Here is a 14654-nt window from a genome sequence, read left to right as displayed (position 1 = left end):
AGTATACACCTGTGGCATGGAGAAGGCAATGGCAACCCACTCCAGTACTCTTGCCTGGCAAATCCCATGGATGGAGGAGCCTGGTAGGCTGCAGTCCATGGGGTCGCTAAGAGTCGGACACGACTGAGCGACTTCACTTTCACTTTTCACTTTCATGCTTTGGAGAAGGAAATGGCAACCCACTCCAGTGTTCTTGCCTGGAGAATCCCAGGGACGGGGGAGCCTGATGGGCTGCCGTCTCTGGGGCAGCACAGAGTCGGACACGACTGAAGCGACTTAGCAGCAGCAGCAGCAGCATACACCCGTGGGACATAGAGAACAGAGTGGTGGTTGCCAAGGCGGGTGTGTGGGGGAGAGATGGAGTGGGAGGTTGGGGTTAGCAGAGGTAAGCTTTTATATATAGAATGGATAAACAAAGTCCTACTGTATAGCACAGGGAACTATATTCAATATCCTATAATCAGCCATAATAGAAAAGAATATTAAAAAAGAATATATATCTATAACAGAACCACTTTGCTGTACAGCAGTAATTAACACAACAGTGTAAATCAAATGTGTGCTAAGTCACTTCAGTCGTGTCCGACTCTGCAACCCTATGGACTGTGGCCTACCAGGCTCCTCTGTCCATGGGATTCTCCAGGCAAGAATACTGGAGTGGAGTGCCATGCCCTCTTCCAGGGGATCTTCCTGCCCTGGGGATTGAACCCACATTTCCTGCAGCTCCTAAATTGCAAGCGGCTTCTTTACCACTGAGCCACCGGGGAAGCCTCCCCCCCACCAAATAAATATATACTCATGAAAGTATCACCAGTCAGTCTATGCCATAAATATATCCATCACCTCCAAAAATTTCCTCCTGCCCTCTTTATGTTCTTTTACCCTCTTAGCAAATTTTAAGTGTACCATACAGTGTTGTTAATTGTCAGTGCCATGCTGTACATCAGATCTCCGGAACTCAGGCATCTTGCAGACCTGAAGCTTTGGACCCCTTGAGCAACATCTTCCTGTCCCCCCGCCTCCCACCCCTGGCAATCCCCAGTCCACTCTCCAGCTCTCTGGTTTGACTCTTTTAGATTCCATATAAGTGGTATCACGTAGTATTTGTCCTGTGTCTGGCTCATTTCACTTTGTGTCATGCATTCCAGGGTTCATCTGTGTGTTCACATAGAACAGAATTACCTTATTTTCAAGGCTGAATAATATTCCATCACATATACCACATTTTCTTTATCCATTCATCTGTCCATGGACATTTAAGTTGCCTCCACGTCTTGCCTATTGTGCTAGAAACTTACATATATATCTCCTTCCATCCCCAAATTCCCACTGGACACAAAACATGATGGATGTCTACTGGTTTTCCCTGCACTATTTCAAATCTTTCACTAACAGGGGAAGCATGACAGAGGAAATCATGTGACCCAAGCCTGGCCACAGTGATTGGCTCTGGGATGGGCACATGGCCAAGCTGAGCCAATCAGAATCATTCTTGTGTGTTTTGGGGTTTGTTTTTTTGGGGTTTTGCTTTTTTGTTTTTTTTTTTTTTTGCCAAAACTATAGGAAGAGCCTCCCTCTTGCCACTGGATTTGCTGATCTAGTGACCACAGTGAACACAGGTGGAAAGTGCCTGAGGGAGATAAGGAGCCCCTGAGATAATGCTGAGTTCTGCATTCAGCTGTAGATCTCAGATCTATTTCCTGGATTCTAGTTAAAGGAACAGAAGCTCCAATACTTTGGCCACCTGCTGTGAAGAACTGACTCATTGGAAGACTCTGATGCTGGGAAAGATTGAAAGCAGAAGAAAGGGACGACAGAGGATGAGATGGTTGGATGGCATCACTGACACGATGAACATGAGTTTGAGTAGGCTCCGGGAGTAGGTGATAGACAGGGGAGCCTGGCGTGCTGCAGTCCATGGGATCGCAAACAGTGGGACACGACTGAGCAACTGAACTGAAATTATTATTTACTGTGTTCAAGCCAGTTCGGCTTGTGCGTCTGTTGCTTTTAACTGACAGAGTGTGAATAACACTGACACATGTTTTCTCCTCGTGGTGCTTGACTCTGGAGTGGGCAATTTTCATATCTTCCCACATAGGGTCCTCACAATCACCTGGTGAGGTATTCCATTTTGCAGACGAGAAAGCCAAGGCCCAGAGGGCTGAGGGAGCCTGGTGCAGATGATCCTGCCAGTAGGTGCTCAGGGACTCAAACCTGGTCCAATGGATGTCTTGGTGGCTCATCAAATTCAACTTGTCCAAAGCTGAATTTGAGAACCTCCCTCCAAGCCAGACTTTCCCCCAGGGCCCCCATCTCAGGGGTAGCACCTCCTTCAGTCTGGTGGGGTTAACTGGAAGCCAGGTGTTCTCCTTGGCCCCTCCCAGCCTCACCAAGTCTTGTCCACCACCGCTCCACAAGCCTGGAAGCAACCAATTTACTCCTTCCTCTGTCCAACTCTCCACCCCTGCCCAAGCTGTCCTCACTTGTCAAAATCTTGCCCTTTTAGAACTGCCTCCCACCTGGTTCTCCTATGCAAAGTGAAAGTGTTAGTCACTTAGTCCTATCCAACTCTTTGTGATCCCATGGACTGTACCCCGCCAGGCTCCTCTGTCCATGGGATTTCCCCAGCAAGAACACTGGAGCAGGTAGGTACCCATTTCTTTCTCCAGGGGATCTTCCTGACCCAGGAATCGAACCCAGGTCTCCTGCATTGCAGGCAGATTCTTTACTGTTTGAACCTCCAGGGAAGCCCCGGTTCTCCTATACACACACTCATACACATTCCTGCCCCCTCCTCCAAATACAGCTCCCCTTGGCATTCAGAGGAATTGGCTCAGAATGCCAATCTGGTCATAAAGCCTTGCTGGGATAGTCTGTGTTTATTGATCTGATGCCACATTTGTTTCTGGGGAGGTTTTGAGACTTATACAACCCCTTGGTCCTACCTGACTTTCAGGCAAAAAGTCAGCAAGGCCAGATCTGGGAAGGACACAGTCGCCTGCATTCTTAGCCACTCTGTTGTTTATTTAAAAAAGATTTGCAAGCGCCTCCCAGGCCCTGTCCACTGTGCTGGGCATCCAGAGACAAAAAATAGCAGCCTGAGCAAACCTCACAGTGTACTCGCTGAGGGCCCAACCCTGCACTCTGGCTTGCTCCTCCAGCAACTCTATGAAACAGTGAATTATTTAAAAATTTTTTTTGGAAATTTGTTTTCTTCTCTTTTTTATTTATTGCCACACTGTGCAGCATGAGGGATCTTAGTTCCCTGACCAGGGATTGAACCCGTGCCCCCTGCAGTGGAAGTGCAGAGACCTAACCACTGGGCCACCAGGGAATTCCCCAAACAGTGATTATTCTTCATTTCACTTTACAGAGGAGAAGGAAAAGATCCCTGTTCTCATGAAACATATATGCTGGTAAGGAAGACCAACAAAAAGTTAAACATACACACGGGTGACATAATACAGAAAATAATGGACCAAAGGTAATTCTTCGAGTCTGAGTCCAGAGGCTCCTAGATGCTTTCATCTTATATCTCAGTCTGCAACCCAGGAGGCCAAGGCTGAACTCAGACCTCTCCCAAATTCCTTGGAGTTCCACAAGCCACCACCTTCTCTCCCCACTCTCCACTCTGCCTTGAGGGACCTGTGATCACACCTCAGGTTAAAAGTCCAAGGCCTGTCCCAAGCCCCTCTTGGGTTTAGGGGTGCACACACTTGAGGTCAGCAGGGCAGATCTCGGGGAGACACCTGGGCAGGCTTTGGAACTGGCTCAGCGCTGCTGGGGCAGGGAGTTTGAGAGTCCCAGACATCCAGGACGTGGCACAGAAATGCGGAGTTGGGGTCCATGTGGGCATATCCCTCTGGCTCCACGGCTCCCTACCTTGTGTGGAGGAGCCTGGCTGGAAAAGGACTGGGACGGGCCCCTGCAAGTCACAGGGCCAGACTTGCCCAAGTCTTAAAAAAGGCAGTTCTGCTGTGCTCACGGCCTTCTGGTTTAGTGTGGAACCCTTGCTCTCTGCACCCTGAACCTCCCCCATCTCTATAAGTCTGCCTCTGGCTTCCCTCCTGTATGTCCACTCAGAACTTCAGAATGTGACCTTGCATGGAAGCCAGGTCTTTGCAGATGTCATCAAGATAAGATGAGGTCATACTAGATTAGAGTGGACCTTAAATCCAATGACTGACATCCTTATAAGGAGAGAAGGGAACGTCCCTGGCGGTTCTGTGGTTAAGACTGCACCTTCTGATGCAGGAGTTATGGGTTCCATCCCTGGTCGGGAAGCTAAGATCCCACATGGCTGGCGGCCCAAATAACAAAATATAAAACAGAAACAATATTTTAACAAATTCCATATAGACTTTAAAAATGATCCACATTAAGAAAAAGTCTAAAAAAAGAAAGAAGAGAAGACACACAGGAAGAAGGCCATGTGACAATGGAGGCAGTGACTGCGGTGATGTAGCTACAAGCCAGGAATGAATGACAAAGGTTATAGGAAATTTGCTGGAAGAAACAAGGGCCGATTCTTTCCTAGAGCCCTTGGAGGGAGCATGGCCCTGCTGACATCTCGACTTCAGACTTCTCCCCTTCAGAATGGTGAGCTGGTAAATTTCTGTTGTCTTATGTCTCCAGGTTTGTGGTGGTTTTCCATGGACCCCATGGAAGGTCATGCACCTCCCCAGCAGGTCCTCCTTCCCCCTCTCCCACACCTGGTGTCAGGCTGGGGTAGGAAAAAAATGTCCCTTTGCAATTCACCTGGGCAATCCCAGAGGCAAAATGTTCTTAAAAACCATCTCTTTCAGGAAAATTACCTCCACCTTTGCCCTTGGCAGCCCTGGAGAGGTTCTGGCTCCAGGGGGACGTGCCCCATCCCTGAAGCCCTCAAAGATTGTGGGCTCTGCTCTAACAGCTAGTCAGGGAGCCCCTCACCACAGCCTGCCCTAGCCTCATGCACACCGGCCAGCGCCTGGGGCAACAGATGTCAACAACCCCCCTCGGGCTGCGACCACATGTGGTTTGTTGCTCAGCGTTCCAGTGGGAAGCTTGGCTGTGTTTGTCACAATTGTTAATGTTTGGCTACATTTAACCAAGGCCGGGGATGTGGGGGTATGTGTGTGTGAGAGAGAGAGGGTGCACAAACCTGCCGGAGGATTGCCTGACCTTCCCCATTTGCCAAATACAGGTGACCAAAAAGTAAAATAAACAACATGGCAGGTCTCTCTAGAAATCTGTTTGAACTCGGCAGCAAAGAGCTGCTGTTTATTCCGAACTCCATAAAATGAGATGATTTCTTACCACCAGATGAGAACATACTGTCATCAGGACTATATACTGTTTGAATGCCAAAGCCATTTGTCTGTTCATCCATCCATCTACGCACCTACCTATCCATCCATCCACCTGTTCATCCACCTATCTATCCATTCACCCAACATTTGCTAAATTCCCATTATAATTACTATAATAACAGTTCCCATTCAATGGACACATTCAGTGAGACAGGCTGTGCGCTAAACACTTTGCATATGTCACGTTTAATTCTCACAAACAAGTCTATAAAATAGACCCCAACAGACCCAGTTCAGAGTGGGGAAATGGGGTACAGGGAGGTTAGGTCACTTGCCTAAGACTTTACAGCCTACTGATGGTAAAGAATCTGCCTGCACTGCAGGAGCCGCAGGTTTGATCCCTGGGTCAGAAAGGTCCTCTGGGGAAGAAAATGGCAACCCATTCCAGTGTTCTTGCCTGGAAAATCCCATAAACAGAGGAGCCTGGTGAACTACAGTCCATGGGATTGCAAAGAGTTGGACATGACTGAGTAACTTTTCACTTCTCATGGAAGATCAAATATGGCCAGAAATTCCCTGCTGCTCTTTCCACCAAGAGGCAGATTCTATTCTGCACTCCTCTTATAACTTGCTTTGACTACTAGAATGTGCCAGAAGTAATGTTGTTTGAGTCCCTAGCCCAGGCCTCAAGCAGCCTGGCAGCTGCTGTCTTTGTTGACTCAGAACACTGACCTGAAGCCTCCACGAAAGGAAGCAGGTTTTGCACACTGGAATACGAGAGGCCAACCGAGGCCACCCAGCCAACAGCCAGCACCAGCTGCCACACATCTAAGGGAGGACATCTGGACCTTCCTGTCTGGCTAATCCTCCAGCCAAGGGAACCCAATCAAAACCAACAGAGGAATCCAACCAAGCCAATCACAGGATCTTGAAAAGTAATACATTGTTGTTCTAAGCCATTATGTTCTAGGGCATGTTTGTCATGCAGCCAAGGCTCACTGAGACATGTTGTAAGAAGCCAAGCTGAGATTCGAACCTGGGTCTGCCATTTCCAGAATCTGGGCCTCTCAGAGGCAGGGACTGTGGCCACACAGCTCAGGAGGATACAGCCCCCGAGTGTGGGCAGCTCAGGTACAGAATCCTACAAAGACCCTTCTGGGTCATCCATGTGAAGGAAGGTGTTCTTGGGACCTTGACAAACGTGTTTCACTTACACAGAGACCAACTGCCGCAAGCCTGCCAGGGGACAGTCACTAAGCTAGGTGCCGTGTCTGTGGAAGCAAGCCGCAATCTCTGATCCCAGGAAGCTCGAAATTTAGGGAAGAAGACAGACAGGAGTAAACCAGTAACCGAGCCATGACAAATTGTAAAAAATGTTGTGAAGGAAACTAAGAGGCCCTGAGGAGAGAAAATGATGGAATGAAGTAAGTTTACATCAGGTGGTCAGGAAAGATTTCTCCAAGAAGGCGATGGTCAAGCTGAGTCCACCAGAAAGGTAGAGAGACAAGCAAAGAATCTCAGGAAAAATAATCCAAACTGAAGCAACTGCATGGGCGAAGGTCCTGAGGAAAGATGGAGAACTGGAATTTCTAGCAAAGTGGGAGCAGGGCAGGTAAGAAGGGTGGATGCAGACAAAGAAGGAAATGTGGGCCAGGCCAGAACTGTGCTCTTGGAGGCTGTCTTAGTCCCTTCGGGCTGCTAGAACCCAAATACCACAGACTGTGTGGCTTATACACAACTCAATTTATTTCCAGCAGCTCTGGAGGCTGGGAATTCCAAGATCAAGAACTGTGTTAGTCACTCAGTCGTGTCCTAAGGTCACGGCTGGCCAATTCGGTGTGTGCTAAGGGCCATGTTCTTGCCGTGTCCTCAGATGCTAGAAAGGGAGAGAACGCTGTGGTGTCACTTTTATAAGAGCACGAATCCATCAATGAGGGCTCCACCCTCATGGCCTAATCACCTCCCCAAAGACCCACATCCAAATACCATCAGATGGAAGATGTGGTTTCAACATATGAATTTTCAGGGGATGCAAACCCTCAGTCTAAAGCAGGAGTTATGGGGCTTCCCTGGTGGTCCAGTGGTTAAGACTTCACCTTCCAATGCAGGGGGCGCAGGTTCAATCCCTGGTCAGGGAGCTAAAATCCCACACACCTCATGGCCAGAAAACCAAAACATAAAAATAAAAATAAAAACCCAGAAGCAGTATTATAACAAATTCAATGAAGACTTTTTGAAAAATAAAAATAAAGCAGAAGTTATGAGAAACAACTGGAAATTTTTTCCAGGTGTTTTGGGAGAGCCATGGGAAGTTTTGAGCAGAAGAGGAACATGATTTTATTTAGATTTCAATAGTTACCTCTACTGTGTGTGGATGATGGATTGAAGGGAGGTCATGGAAGGAAGGACCTTAACAAAGATGCTGCTGCTGCTGTCCAGGAAGATCTGTTGTTTGGGGCAGTGGCTGTGGAATTGAGGAAGGGATTTGAGACATGTTGCAGAAAAAAAAAACTTGATAGGACTTAGAGATTGGATCAGGTGGGAAAAGAAGTATCTGATGTTAGCTTGAGCTGCCCTAGAAGCAAATGCTGAGACAAGGATCAGAATGGTAGACGTGGGACTTCCCGGGTGGCCCTGTGGTTAAGAATCCACCTGCCAGTGCAGGGAACACGGGTTTGATCCCTGGTCTGGGAACTAAGAGCCTACATGCTGCAGAGCAACTAAACCCGTGAACTGCAACCACTGAAGCCCGTGAGCCACAAGAAGAGAAGCTACTGCAATGAAAAGCCTCTGCTCACCACAACTAGAGAAAAGCCTGCATGCAGCAATGAAGACCCAGTGCAGCCAAAAATACAACAACAACAATTTTAGGTGGTAGAAGTAATCTGGTGGGAGATCTGAGGTAGCCTGGGTGGGGAGAAGGAGGGGAGACAGGAAAGAAAGCCAGTGGTGATGTGTCACAAAGCACGCTACTTCTGTGGGCAGCCAGGGCTCATTTCCACTGAAGAGCCTGGGGAGACGATGGTGAACATACACCGCAGAACGGACCCAGCAGAGAGGCGAGGGAACTGGAGTATTTACACACCATCTCCCTCCAGTCACTGGTCAAGGGCTGGTTGTCACTGTTCAGAGTGTGTGTGTGTTAGTTGCTCAGTTGTGTCCGACTCTTTGTGACCCCATGGGCAATAGCCCACCTGGCTCCTCTGTCCACAGGAGTCTCCAGGCAAGAATCCTGGAGCGGGTGGCCATTCCCTTCTCCAGGGGATCTTCCCTACCCAGGGATCGAACCTGGGTGTACTGCATTGCAGGCAGATTCTTTCCCATCTGAGCCACTAGGGAAGCCCAGTCTCTGGTCGAGGGCTGGTTGTTATGCTTAGAGTACTGACAACATACCTCATTTCCCCACATGGTTTCTACCTATGGCTGGAGATTTCCATTCGCTCTTGATATAATTAGGTTCTATCTCTGTCCCACCTGAGGGTGAGCCAGTGGGCATGGTTCCCAGCCTCCTTCACACCATGCACGTCCAGAACCATGTTCTGCAACAGATACAGGGGTTCCCACTCAACCCCTAAACAGGCAACTCTGTACTTTCCTCCTAACTCGCTGTGGCCCTTCAAACATGGGACATGGATAATGTGATGTAAGATCCCTCTGTGTCCCCAGGCACCACCTCCGACGCTTGCCAGCTGTGCCCCCGTGGGCAAGTCACTCAACCTCCCTGGTCCTCAGTTTCCCCATCTGAAAGATCAAGGTGATAAGTGCACACACCCCGCTGTGTTCATTAAGGCCTTGGAATGCCGGTGCAGCACCAGACACACAGAACCCACCGGATAAACGTGGTCACTTCATTGTTAGCAGAGCACCCAACCTGGTACCTTTCTAAGGATATGTTGTTTTCGATTTTCCTTCCAAGCTAGAGGGGCAATATACATTCCTTGAAACAAGCCAAACAGCAGAAGTGAGCAAAGAAAACAACAGATCTCCTTCTCTGCCTTTACTCCAGTTGCACAAGGCCAGCCCCTTTGCACACACCCTGTGTGTCCCTGGAGGAGGTAACAGTGGTTATATTTCCTTCCAAACTGTTCTCTTTGCAGAGTCATCCGTTTGCCTGTGTGTGACTTATTGCTCTCATTTGTGCAGCTATGAGTTCATTCCATCCATATTTCCCCAGGCCAGTACCATAGAAATCCATCTCCCTCTTTTTAGTGGCTTCCTAATGTTTCTCAGATAGCAAGGAGATCAAACCAGTCAATTCTAAAGGAAATCAGTCCTGAATATTCATGAGAAGGACTGCTGCTGAAGCTGAAGCTCCATTACTTTGGCCACCTGATGAGAAGACTTGGTTCATTGGAAAAGACCCTGATGCTGGGAAAGATTGAAGGCAGGAGGAGAAAGGGGCAGCAGAGAATGAGATGATTAAATAGTCTCACCGACTCAGTGGACATGAAATCTGAGCAAACTCCAGGAGATAGTGAAGGACAGGGGAGCCCCGTATGCTGTAGTCCATGGGGTGGTAAAGAGTCAGACACGACTGAACAACAAACGGGGAATACAACAGTATTCCGCATTGGTGACAGACCTCAGTGTATTGCATGGAATTGCCCACTCCCCTTCACTGATGCTATTTAGGATGTTTCCAGTGCTTCACTCAGCCATTCATGCTGCCCTGACCCCCCTAACATCCACATCCTCGTTTCTATGGTAGGGGTTCTCTACAGTGAGGTCAATGGGCACAGTTCTGTTTTCTTCAATAAAAATGTGCTGCTGAATGTGTGTTGCGTGACTGATCGTGGGCGGCCTCAATTTTATTCTGCTGTCTCCAGAAGCCCCTAGGTTCCCGATGGCCTTAGCAGGGCAGACATCCACTCAGACCCACAACAGGGACATGGTTTGACCCACCAGCAGGGAAAAGAAAGCTCTACAATTCTACTTTCAGAGCTTAAGAAAGACCTGAGGAAGGGACTTCCCTGGCGTTCCAGTGGCTAAGAATCTGCCTTGCAATGCAGGGGACGCAGGGGATGCAGGTTCAATCCCTGCTTGGGGAACTAAGATCCCACATGATGTGGGACAACTAAGCCTGTGTGCTACGACGAGAGAGCCCGCATGCCACAACTAAAGACTGCAGACAGCCAAATAAATAATGCTTGTAAAAAGGGAGAAAGGGGAAGGAGGAAGAACCAGGAGCACAGGTGGGCCCTGGAGGGGACCCCAGTTCTGGATTTTCACGGAGCCTCACTTCCCGACATGAGGCTGGAGGCTGTCTCCAAGCTAGCAGAGATGAAGACAAATGTCACCCTCATCCTTTGCCAGTGCTCCAGGGGACAGGCGGTGGCTCCAGTGGCAACACTAATGAGATTAGGAGACAGCAGAGAGCCTGCCCGCCCTGGGGAGCCCCGTGGTCAGAGAACCCTCCGGATAAGAGTTCTATGACCTGAGGATCCCAAAGGTGTGGTGCAGACTGAGCCCCTGTAGCACCGTGAGGTGCCACAGCACACAGGCAGGGAGGGGACTTCAGTCCTCATTTACAAATGAGAGACTGAGCTGTGACCCCAAGGACGCCACCGCCCCGGTCCTCACACATGTAAGACAGGGGCTGTGGTAGCATGTCCAGCCCGCCCAGCTTGGCCGTGAGCATTCAGCCAAGGCGGTGGGATGTAGCTGGTGCCAAGCGCGCCTGCCCACCCCTCTCCCTGCCCCCGCTCCACCAGCATCCTTGCTGACCATCCTCTGGGGTCCTTGATCTTCTCGGCTCCAGCACGCCATCCTTCTCCCCATGCCAGCCACCTGCACGGGGGCCAATTCCTGATCCTCACCATCGCCGATAACTGAACATCACAGTAACTCCACCTCTACCCTCTCTCTAAACACTGCATCCTGGCTTCTGGACCACTTTCCTCCCTGGGGGACCGTCGGCGCCCAGAGCAGCAGCTGGCACGTAGTAGGGCCACAGAAATGATGTGTCAGATGGATGAACAGACGAACAAAGGTTTGGCAGCTACTACTAGTAAATGAGAATTGCAGCAATGGCACCCCACTCCAGTACTCTTGCCTGGAAAATCCCATGGATGGAGGAGCCTGGTGGGCTGCCATCTACGGGGTCGCACAGAGTCGGACACGACTGAAGCGACTTAGCAGCAGCAGCAGCAGCAACTAGCAAATGAGAATTGCTACAATAGTAGGCATACATTCCTGTAGGGAAATGAGGGAGAAGCTCTTTAGAAAGGGGGTTAAGTCTTCCTGGAGAGTCAGCAGGAGGCAAAGCCTGAGGCAGAAGAGGTATTTAATGCCCGCACTGTCATGCAAGCATTCATTCAAAACACACACGCTGGGTACGTCCCTGGTGGTCCAGTGGCTAAGACTCCATGCTCCCAAAGCAGGGGGCCCTGGCTCAATCCCTGCTCAGGGATCAAGATCCCACATGCCACAACTACAAAGATTCCGTGTGCTGAGACTAAGATCCGGCGCAGTCAAATAAATAAATAATAGTAAAGCAAAACATCTGAGTTGCAGGTGAGCAAAATAAACCTGTGATCACTCACCTAGAGCCAGACACCCTGGAATGTGAAGTCAAGTGGGCCTTAGAAAGCATCACTACGAACAAAGCTAGTGGAGGTGATGGAATTCCAGTGGAGCTACTTCAAATCCTGAAAGATGACGCTGTGAAAGTGCTACACTCAAAATGCCAGCAAATTTGGAAAGCTTAGCAGTGGCCACAGGACTGGAAAAGGTCAGTTTTCATTCCAATCCCAAAGAAAGGCAATGCCAAAGAATGCTCAAACTACCCCACAATTGCACTCATCTCACACGCTAGTAAAGTCATGCTCAAAATTCTCCAAACCAGGCTTCAGCAATACGTGAACCGTGAACTTCCAGATGTTCAAGCTGGTTTTAGAAAAGGCAGAGGAACCAGAGATCAAATTGCCAACATCTGCTCGAAAAAGCAAGAGAAAATCATCAAAAAAGCAAAAGAGTTCCAGAAAAACATCTATTTCTGCTTTATTGACTATGCCAAAGCCTTTGACTGTGTGGATCACAATCAACTGTGGAAAATTCTGAAAGAGATGGGAATACCAGACCACCTGACCTGCTTCTTGAGAAACCTGTATGCAGGTCAGGAAGCAACAGTTAGAACTGGACATGGAACAACAGACTGGCTCCAAATAGGAAAAGGAGTACGTCAAGGCTGTATATTGTCACCCTGCTTATTTTACTTACATGCAGAGTACATCATGAGAAATGCTGGGCTGGAGGAAGCACAAGCTGGAATCAAGCTTGCCGGGAGAAATATCAATAACCTCAGATATGCAGATGACACCATCCTTGTGGCAGAAAGTGAAGAAGAACTAAAGACCCTCTTGATGAAAGTGAAAGAGGAGAGTGAAAAAGTTGGCTTAAAGCTCAACTTCAGAAAACGAAGATCATGGCATCTGGTCCCATCACTTCATGGCAAATAGATGGGGAAACAGTGGAAACAATGTCAGACTTTATTTTTCTGGGCTCCAAAATCACTACAGATGGTGACTGCAGCCATGAAATTAAAAGACACTTACTCCTTGGAAGGAAAGTTATGACAACCTAGATAGCATATTAAAAAGCAGAGACGTTAGTTTGCCAACAAAGGTCCATCTAGTCAAGGCTATGGTTTTTCCAGTGATCATGTATGGATGTGAGAGTTGGACTGTGAAGAAAGCTGAGCACCGAAGAATTGATGTTTTTGAACTGTGGTGTTGGAGAAGACTCTTGAGAGTCCCTTAGGCTGCAAGGAGATCCAACCAGTCCATCCTAAAGGAGATCAGTCCTGGGTGTTCATTGGAAGAACTGATGTTGAAGCTGAAACTCCAATACTTTGGCCACCTGATGTGAAGAGCTGACTTATTGGAAAAGACCCTGATGCTTGAGGGCAGGAGGAAAAGGGAACGACAGAGGATGAGATGGTTGGATGGCATCACCGACTCAATGGACATGGGTTTGGGTGAACTCCAGGAGTTGGTGATGGACAGGGAGGCCTGGTGTGCTGAGGTTCATGGGGTCGCAAAGAGTCGGACACGACTGAGCGACTGAACTGAAAATAAACCCAGGGCCTCACCAGGAAGACGAAAACATGAGCCGCCAAAGGAGCAGAGAGGTAGGCAGGGAGGTGATGGACTGGAAGTGTCTGACCTTGACCGCACAGACGCCAATCAGAGCGTGTGCCTGCTCTTGTCCTGTGGCCTCCGCCACGCTGAGCAGTAAGCCCTTGGTGCTGGTCACAGGAGCTCCGGGGGTGGGGCCAGGGTGGCTGGGGCAATGGGGTTCTCTGGGAGGTCTCCAGGCTACAGCTACTTGCTGAGTCTGGAAATGTTTCAGTATTCCGATACCTCAGTAAGCATGACCTGAGCCACAGTGTGGCAGGAACGTGCCAGGTCAAGGGGACCGCCTTGGGCAAGGGTTTTATGCCGCCACCTCTAGCTAGCTCATCAGCTGGGTCCTAGGGGAGACCCAGACCTCCCGGCTCTGGTTCCTAGACCAGGGGCCTCTCCCTGAATGGCACTTGGGGCCGCCCTCTGATCTCCCTCCCTGGCACTGGCCTTGTGGGCTCAGCCGTGCCCTCCCTGGGAGGTTTATTTCGGGGGTGATGGGCAGGAACAGCTGGGGCTGTGGGCCGCTGAGGCCCTCGGAGGGGAGGCTGCTCTGGGAGTCCCCAGGTGCCTCCAAGGGGTCCCCTGAAGGGACACCCCAGGTGCTCTCTGTCCACCCAGGGTGAGATGGGAGGGAGCTTGCCTGGCACCCACAGCTACCAACGTCCCCCAGACATCCACAGAAAGGACAAATGGCTGGGGGAGAAAGGGAGGAAAGATGGAGGGGCCCAGTCCTCCCCGTGTGGGGCTGGGCCCCTGCTCCAGAATGAACAGCTGGCTGTCCCCCAAGCCAGCGCTTCCCAGAGGATGGAGTGGGAGGCTCATTCCTTACGTCCCAGAGGCCCGGGGCTGGGGCTGGGGTCTGGCCAGAGGATCTGAGGGGTGGCCTGGCTCCTTCCTCACAGTTCTGTGGGCTGACTCCCAGTGGGTGTCACTCAGTCGTGTCCAACTCTGTGACCCCATGGACTGTAGCCCGCCAGGCTCCTCTGTCCGTGGGATTCTCCAGGCCAGAATACTGGAGTGGGTGGCCATTCCCCTTTCAGGGGATCTTCCCCACCCAGGGATCGAACCCAGGTCTCCGGCGTGGCCGGCGGATTCCTTCCCGACTGAGCCACCAGGGAAGCTCTGACTTTCAGAGGAGCCCTGTTCTCCTAGTTTACCCTGGACCCCTCACCTGCTCAGCCTCCCAGCCGCTCCCCGGAAAGAGAAAGAAAGTGAAGTCGCTCGGTTGTGTCCGACT

General features: G+C 50.0%; 1 non-coding gene across 1 annotated transcript; it reads right to left on the bottom strand.

Moving 5' to 3' along the window:
• Positions 1-3264: 3264 nt before the first annotated feature.
• Positions 3265-3337, bottom strand: TRNAG-UCC (transfer RNA glycine (anticodon UCC)). Its single transcript has one exon. It is a non-coding gene; the product is annotated as a tRNA-Gly (tRNA).
• Between the last annotated feature and the right edge of the window lie 11317 nt (positions 3338-14654).

Source organism: Bos mutus, chromosome 25 (genome assembly GCF_027580195.1).
Source record: "Bos mutus isolate GX-2022 chromosome 25, NWIPB_WYAK_1.1, whole genome shotgun sequence".
In the NCBI taxonomy this organism is placed as follows: Eukaryota; Metazoa; Chordata; class Mammalia; order Artiodactyla; family Bovidae; genus Bos; species Bos mutus.
The sequence above is the reverse complement of the archived record's forward strand: the minus strand, read 5'-3'. Positions and strand labels throughout refer to the sequence as shown.